Source organism: Lactuca virosa, chromosome 9 (assembly GCF_052849685.1).
Source record: "Lactuca virosa cultivar CGN04683 chromosome 9, Lactuca_virosa_CGN04683_v6, whole genome shotgun sequence".
In the NCBI taxonomy this organism is placed as follows: domain Eukaryota; kingdom Viridiplantae; phylum Streptophyta; class Magnoliopsida; order Asterales; family Asteraceae; genus Lactuca; species Lactuca virosa.
This window is the reverse complement of record NC_136434.1, coordinates 97,146,819-97,155,955: the sequence shown is the minus strand read 5'-3', so window position 1 is coordinate 97,155,955 and position 9,137 is coordinate 97,146,819.

The following is a 9,137-nucleotide window of genomic DNA, read 5'->3' as shown; positions in this document are numbered from 1 at the left end:
CAAAATGTGACTATCACATCATGTATTAAGAATCAATGAATAGGAACTTAATGGAGTTAGATAGTGTATGTACCTGAAGTAGAGTCACACAATTTGACTTTACTATCTTTAAGATCTTTCAGGTAGATAGGGCAGCTTCGCATCCAATGCCCCTTCAATTTGCAATAGAAACATATGGATCTTTCAAGAATAGCACACGTGACTATCTCAGAACTAGAATTTCTCTTTACCATATGGTCAAACGGTTTGACCATGGCCGATCCCTTTCCATTGGGAAGAGAAATCTTTTCTGGACTACCAATGTTGCCATTATCAAAGTCCATCGAAATTTTGGAGACAGATCCTTCAAACATTTTTGCTCGACTTGTGCTCTTAAGCATTTTTGCTTCAGTAGCAATCAACATATATGTTAGATAAATTAGGGTCACGACGTGGTCCCTCATATAATAGTCTTTAATGAACTGAGTATATGATTCAGGGAGTGAAACTAGAACCAAGTCAATGGCCAACTCCCTTGGGAAAACGACACCCAACATCCCCAATCTGTCAGTGTGTGATTTCATTTTCAGAACATGTGCACATACAGACTTTCCATCTTGATGCCAATAGTGTAACATCCCAAAATCGAGACCCAATTTTTTTTTGTTTAATTACATTAATTATGAAAATAGTTTAAGGAAAACATCGTTGCTATCATTTCAAAACATCAAGTCACAAATCACAAGTCTCGAAAACCATAACATAAAATAGTAAAATGTCAGAGTACAATCCCAGGGTTCTCAAAGCGGAAATCATATGTGTATAATGCGCTACTACCCTGCCGGCTCCTTCCCCTTAGCTGAAGAGGTACGTGAAACCAAAACTAAAAACGATAAGCACGAAGCTTGGTGAGTTCCCCAATCATACCGCATACCATACAACCATACATACTGTCGGGCAGTTCTGGGGTGCCCGACCTACCCGTGTCAAGCCATTCTGGGGTGTTGACCTACCCATGTCAAGCCATTCTGAGGTGCTGACCTACCCGTGTCAGGCCATTCTGGGGTGCCTGTCTACCCTCCGGTCTATCTCACCCGGTCACAGGGACTATTTCACCCCTACTACTATCATAATAATATATATCATAATCATGTTGTCAGACATATCTGGGGTGTCCGACCTACCCTTCGGTCCTAACGACCGAATCGGGGACTATTCCCCTTCCTACTACCACTAGCATATAGAACATATCATACTGGCACATAGAACACATCTAAAAATAGCAACCAGACAATTATCACATAGACAATCATCTCTACTGAAATCAACTACTAGTGGGTCGGCCTTGGTGCCTTAGACCCACTTCTACTTGAAGGTAACTCACCTCAATACCGTGTAGTGTCTGCACTGTCCTCGGTATGGAAATCAACTCTTCCCGACTCCTCGATCCCTACACATCATCCTTTATAAGTTACCATTTCATACTCATAACCCCTACCAGAGTCAACTCAAGTCCAAGTCAAAGTCAAGGTCAAAACCCTGGTGTCAACACCTGGTTGACCAGACTCGTCGAGTTGGTCCACCAACTCGTCGAGTCCCCACGTCCACAAAATGCCATAATTATGTCCCTACTCGTCGAGTCTAGCAAGAGCTCGATGAGTTCGCCTTCAACAACACATCGGACTATCTTCAACCGACTCGCCGAGTTCGTCCTTTAACTCGTCGAGTTCATCTTCATCCATATGAAGGTGTTCAGTCTATGACTCGCCGAGTTCATCCTTGAACTCGTCGAGTCCGTCTTCATTAGTTTGGGACATTGCCTTGAACTCGCCGAGTTCCTCCTTGAACTCGTCGAGTCCTTTGGTCTTCAAGTCCATATCAAACCCCTAACAAGTTGAGTGTTCCTTCCACTCAACCAAAGACCATTTCTAGAACACATTTGGGGGAAAATGCGACCCGACTCGTCGAGTCACCCAAGCGAGTCGCCGAGTCCCTCTTTGTCCAAAACTATTCAGTAGATTATAATGGGTCTTAATGCATCAAAACAATAGATCTGGCCTCCTAGGGTCCATTTTATACGTAAAGTTCCAATATTGACGTCCATGCATGGGGGTTTTGGCTCAAAAAGCCATAAAAAGAGGTATATAAGAAGCATGGGTCTCCCATGGCCATAAATTTTGCACCTTTATGCCATGGGAACCCTCAATGGTTCCAGATCTGAAGTGCAATTCCAAATATACACACAAATCCGAGTATAGCCTCTCTAAAGCTTAGAAAAGGTAGAAAATAGCCCCAAATCAAGATCTAAGTAATGAATAGCCAAGGTATCAGCTTTATACCTCAAATGAGCAGGAAATGTGCCAAGACTTTGGGATCTACTTGCTCTCTCTTCATCTCCCAAGCTTCCTTCTCCTCTTCCAACTTCAAATACACAAAAAAGGCACCAAAAAGCTCAAGAACACTCAAATAAGGCTTAGGGTTTCGAGTTAGGGTTTCTCTGGGTTGGGAGGAACAATGGAGGTTGTGTTGGGGCGTTATAAGTTGTTTAAATAGGGTGCAAACCCTAAATATTAGGGTTTCATCCAGACATTCCAACTCGTCGAGTAGGTCACTTACCCTGCCGATCCAAAGTCGAGTCTACTCGACGAGTTGCGCCTCCAACTCGCCGAGTCGCAGAGCAAAACATGAGTTTACTTTAATTAAAATACGTACCAAGAACCGGATGTTACAAATCTTCCCCACTAATTTTAAACTTCGTCCTCGAAGTCTGCTGCTGAATCCGGAAAATGCTCGGGGTAGTGTTCCATCATCTCGTCCTCCGGCTCCCAAGTCCATTCCAAGCCCTTGCGGTGCTGCCACTACACCTTCAACAGCTCCACCCTCTTGTTCCTCAGATCCTTCGACTTCCTGTCGAGGATCGCCACTGGCCGCTCGATGTAGTTCAGGCTGTCATCCACCTGAATATCCTCCAAAGGCACCACTGCCGAGTCGTCCACCAGGCACTTCCGCAACTGGGAGACGTGAAAAGTACTGGGAATCTGACTGAGTTCGGCTGGCATGTCCAGCCTATATGTCACCTTGCCCACCCAGGCTACAACCCTGAAAGGTCCAATGTACCTGGGGCCCAACTTGCCCCGCTTCCTGAACCGAACGACACCTTTCCAAGGCGAAACCTTCAGGAGCACCATATCCCCGACCTGGAACTCCAGGTCTGAACGACGCCTGTCGGCATAACTTTTCTGCCGACTCTGAGCAGTCTGAAGCCTGCTCCGCACCTGCTGGATCCTCTCCGTAGTCTTGATTACCACTTCGGTACTCCCCATGACCCTCTGGCCAACCTCACCCCAGCATATCGGGGTCCCGCACTTCCTCCCGTACAACATCTCGAAGGGGGAACAGTCGATACTAGCGTGATAGCTGTTATTATAGGAAAACTCTGCCAAAGGAAGGTAAGTATCCCAACTACCTCCAAAGTCTAGAACACACGCCCGCAGCATATCCTCCAGAGTTTGTATGGTTCACTCACTCTGACCATCTGTCTGCGAGTGAATAGCGGTGCTAAAGTGCAGATGAGTACTTAGCTTGTCATGAAACTTCTTCCAGAATCTGGAAGTGAACCGCACATCTCTGTCAGAAATACCGAAACCGGCACCCCGTACCGAGCCACTACCTCTCTGATATAGATGTCGGCCAACTTCTCGGCCGAAATGCTCTCCTGAATCGGAATGAAATGGGCGCTCTTGGTCAACCGATCCACAATGACCCAAATTGAATCCACTCTCCGCGCGGTCCTGGGAAGCTTCGTGATGAAATCCATAGTAATATCTTCCCATTTCCACAACGGAATATCCAACGGCTGGGTCTTGCCGTGAGGCCTCTGGTGCTCGGCCTTGACCTTGCTGCAGGTCAATCATCTCTCAACGAACCAAGCTACATCCCTCTTCATGCAAGGCCACCACTAATCAAGACGAAGATCTCTGTACATCTTTGTCGCCCCAGGATGGATAGAAAACCTGGATTTGTGCGCCTCATCCATCAATACCTGGCACACACCTCCATGATATGGGACCCACACTCTACGGTGTAGAGTCAATAATTCACGGCTGTCATAATCGAAGGAGGAAACCTGACCCACAATACGCTCACTCTTGCGATGTTTCTCCTTCATAGCCTCCTGCAGGGCCTCTCAAATCCGCTCCAACAGTGGGGTTACCACCGTCATCCTCAAACAAATATCTCTGATCGGTGCTGCCTTGCAGCTAAGCGCATCGGCCACGACATTGGCCCTCCCCGAGTGGTAGAGGATCTCACAATCGTAATCCTTCACCACATCAAGCCATTGATGCTGTCTCATGTTCAGATTCGACTGATCCATAAGGTACCTCAAACTCTTATGGTCCGTGTAAATAGTACATCGGACCCCATAGAGTTAATGACGCCAAATATTGAGGGCGAAAACAACTGCCTCCAACTCCAAGCCATGCGTCGGATAGTTCGCCTCATGAGGCTTCAACTGCCTCGAAGCGTAGGCGATAACATGCCCCCTCTGCATCAATATCGCGCCCAAACCCGAGATGGACGCATCGCAATACACTACAAAATCATCCACGCCCTCCGGTAGGGCTAAGATTGGCGCCTCACATAATCTCTGTCTCAGCGTCTCGAATGCGGCCTGCTGCTCTGGCCCCCAGCGAAAGACCACAGCTTTCCTTGTCAACCGGGTCAAAGGCACAACTATCTTGGAGAAGTTCGATAGTAACCTGCCAAACCATGGAAGCTCTGAATCTCATATGGAGACCACGGAACCTCCCACCTCATCACGACCTCCACTTTGGCTGGGTCGACTGAAATCCCGTTCTGGTTGACAAGGTGCCCAAGAAACTGCACCTCGCGCAACCAGAACTCACACTTAGAGAACTTGGCATAAAATCTCTCCCTCTTAAGAGTATCCAATACCGCCCGTAAGTGCTCCTCATGCTGCTCCCGTGTCTTGGAATAGACCAAGATGTCATCAATGAAAACTATCACAGACCGATCCAACATCGATCTGCACACGCGGTTCATGAGATCCATGAACGCGGCAGGAGCATTGGTGAGCCCGAAATGCATCACCACGAACTCATAGTGACCTTATCGCGTCCGAAAGGCAGTCTTCTGCACATCCTCTTCTCTGACCCTCATCTGATGATAACCTAAACGCAGATCGATCTTGGAGAACCAAGATGCTCCCTGAAGTTGGTCAAAGAGATCATCAATCCTCGGGAGTGGGTAACGGTTCTTCACCGTTACCTTATTCATCTCCCGGTAATCTATACACATCCGATGCGACCCATCCTTCTTCTTCACAAATAAAATCGGGGCTCCCCAGGGTGAACTGCTCGGTCTAATGAATCCCTAGTCTAACAGCTCCTATAGCTGTGTAGACAACTCCTACATCTCAGGAGGAGCCAGCTAATACGGTGCCTTGGCTATCGGAGCTGCACCAGGGACTAGGCCGATCCTGAACTCTACCTGCCTCTCCGGAGGTATTCCAAGCAGCTCCTCTGGAAATACATCTGTGTACTCCCGTACCATCGGCACGCCACGCCTCTCCTGTCTCCTGAGTATCCAAGACATAGGCGACATACCCTGCGTACCCCTGCTGGAGGTAGCGTCTAGCCCTCGCTGCTGAACAATAAAGCTGGTCTACGTTGTGGCCTCTCGCCCTGAATCACCAGCTCTCCCCCACTTGGGGTCCTGACCCGGACCAACTGCTGTGCGCAGTCGATCACCGCCCCATTGGGGCTCAACCAATCCATGCCTATAATAACCTTGTTCCCCCGCAACAGTATGGGAACCAAGTCTACCAAGTAGCGCTCCTCGAACAGCCTCAAAACACAATCCCTGAAAACCTATGATGCTCGCACTGATCGGTCGTCCGCAATCTCGACCTCTAGAGGGCAATCTAACATGCCCGAAGACTCAGGGAACCTCTTGCTAAGCGCAAGAGAGATAAAGGATCGGGTAGCACCCGAATCAAACAACACCTAAACTGGGATACCGTTCACATGGAACGATCCTAAACAAAACATATAACATAATACATCAATATCACAAGCGACATATAATAAAAGTTAGAGAGAAGAAACCATACCCGTCACCACATCGGGTGCGGCGCGTGCCTCCTCGGCTGTCAACTGGAAAGCTCGGCTCCTCACCACTGGAGCCTCTAACTTGACCTTTCGGCCATCTGTAACCCATGTAGTCACTGGAGTTGGCGCCACCACTGGCCCTGCTGCTGCTGCTGTCAACCTGGGGCAGTTGGCATTTTTATGGCCCCTCTCATTGCAATGAAAGCAAATCAGGTCTGACATCTGAACAGTAGGGGCAGGAGCAGTACAATCCCTGCCAAAGTGCCCCGTCTTGTCGCACTTGTAGCACCCTGATGATCCCGCTCTACAAGCTCCCTCATGTGGCCTGCCGCATTTCCTGCAGCGGCTCTGGCCCGGCTGGCCCTTCGACCTAGTGTCAGATCCCTTGGGTTTCTTCCCCGAAACCCCAGTAACCTGCTCTGCCTCTGCCTTCCTCTTCCTGAGGTGCTCCAAATCAATCTCCCTCTCCCTCGCCCTGGCAATCATGGACTCCAGGGTCGGGCAGGCTGAGTAGCAGACATGCTCCCGAATATCAGCCCTCAACATATCATGATAGCGGGTCTTCCGTATCTTCTCATACCCTGCATACTGAGGTACCAACAAGGCCCTTTCTCAGAACTTGGCAGTGATCTCCGCCACTGAGTTCGTAGTCTATCTCATGTCAAGAAACTCCCTGGCCAGCTGCTGAAGCTCCACAGCTGGCACAAACTCAGCCTTGAACCTGGTCACAAAGTCTGACCAAGTCATAGCCTCGATGGCTTGGGCCCCCAGTGAGTCACCAACTCACTCCCACCAATCCCTAGCTCTATCCCTCAAACAACCCGCAACAAAGCGGACCTTCGACCCCTCCGGGCTGAAGCTCGTCAACTGTGCAGACTCGATGTCTGCGATCCATCTCCTGGCAGCAATGGGGTCCTTCGCCCCGTGAAATTCTGGCGCACCACTCCCCCTAAAGTCCTTGAAGGACAGTGTGCGCGAACCCAACTGGCTGGACGCCAAGTCACTCCTGAATGTCCAGAGGTGATCCTCCATCAGCTCAATAATCCCCTCCTTGATCGACCTGAAAATGATCGGGGTCGCCTCAAGGATACCTCTCATGATCTCAGACGTGATGAAATCGCGTAGCCCGTCATCAACCTGCTCGGATCCCACACCCGAGTCTGATCCTGATCCTGATCCAGACCCTGAACCTCCTGCTCCATGTCGCGTCATCACCATACTAAAATAAAACACATAAATGTCAGGGTCATCCATACACTCGAGAGGTCTCACACACTCTCCAAGTTTCCTGGTTCTATCTTAGCCCTCCTTGATTCGAGTACGAATCCTCTGCTTCCAGTAGTACGGGCCCATACTACCTTCCATATCTATCTGTACTTTCCTCAAGGGTTGCTTCGACTTCACCAAGTCCCTTCTACTAATACTGCTTTCCAAGCTAATCTCATCCTAGGCTTGTCCTAGGGCACTCTCCGACCTACTCTCTGCCATCAGCTGCACAAGGAGTCCCTACCATCTTTCCCTAACTAGTTTGCGGATACTATTACATATTCGCTTACTAGTTAGTTAAAGCTAGCTGGAACCCCTATCAGCACAAAGCAAGCAACATTCGTGCATAGAGTAACCATTACCAAGCATAACCTAATCAGGCTACCATACTTCTGACTAACCAGCCCTAGCATATAGCTCAATAAACTCATACAACATGCATGTAAGGCATCCTTCCTAGATCCTTAGCCCTAATCTAGCATGCAGTTCTCATAATCACATAACAGACATATAAGGCATCCTCCCTATATCCTTAGCCCTAGTCTAGCATGCAGTTCTCATAATCATATCATATAACATAACATAACATTTATGGGTATCTTGGGGAAAACTTACTTGAGCTCGGTCGGTCGCACACATCACACACCTTGTTCTTTCTCAAAACTCCTTATTTTTAAATTTTAGAAAACTATTTTTCCTGTAAAAATCTTTCAAGCCCTCGGTTTGAGTCCAGAGACCCCCGATGGTGTACCCGAATCCCTCAAACCAAGGCTCTGGTACCAACTTGTAACATCCCAAAATCGAGACCCGATTTTTTTTTGTTTAATTACATTACTTATGAAAATAGTTTACGGAAAACATCGTCGCTATCATTTCAAAACATCAAGTCACAAATCACAAGTCTCGAAAACCATAACATAAAATAGTAAAATGTCAGAGTACAATCCCAGGGTTCTCAAAGCGGAAATCATATGTGTGCGATGAGCTGCTACCCTGCCGGCTCCTTCCCCTTAGCTGAAGAGGTACCTGAAACCAAAACTAAAAACGGTAAGCACGAAGCTTAGTGAGTTCCCCCATCATACCGCATACCATACAACCATACATACTGTCGGGCAGTTCTGGGGTGCCCGACCTACCCGTGTCAAGCCATTCTGGGGTGTTGACCTACCCATGTCAAGCCATTCTGAGGTACTGACCTACCCGTGTCAGGCCATTCTGGGGTGCCTGCCTACCCTCCGGTCTATCTCACCCGGTCACAGGGACTATTTCACCCCTACTACTATCATAATAATATATATCATAATCATGTTGTCAGACATATATGGGGTGTCCGACCTACCCTTCGGTCCTAACGACCGAATCGGGGACTATTCCCCTTCCTACTACCACTAGCACATAGAACATATCATACTGGCACATAGAACACATATAAAAATAGCAACCAGACAATTATCACATAGACAATCATCTCTACTGAAATCAACTACTAGTGGGTCGGCCTTGGTGCCTTAGACCCACTTCTACTGGAAGGTAACTCACCTCAATGCCGTGTAGTGTCTGCACTGTCCTCGGTATGGAAATCAACTCTTCTCAGCTCCTCGATCCCTACACATCATCCTTTATAAGTTACCATTTCATACTCATAACCCCTACCAGAGTCAACTCAAGTCCAAGTCAAAGTCAAGGTCAAAACCCTGGTCAAAGTCAACATCTGGTCAAATTCAACACCTGGTTGACCAGACTCGCCGAGTTGGTCCACCA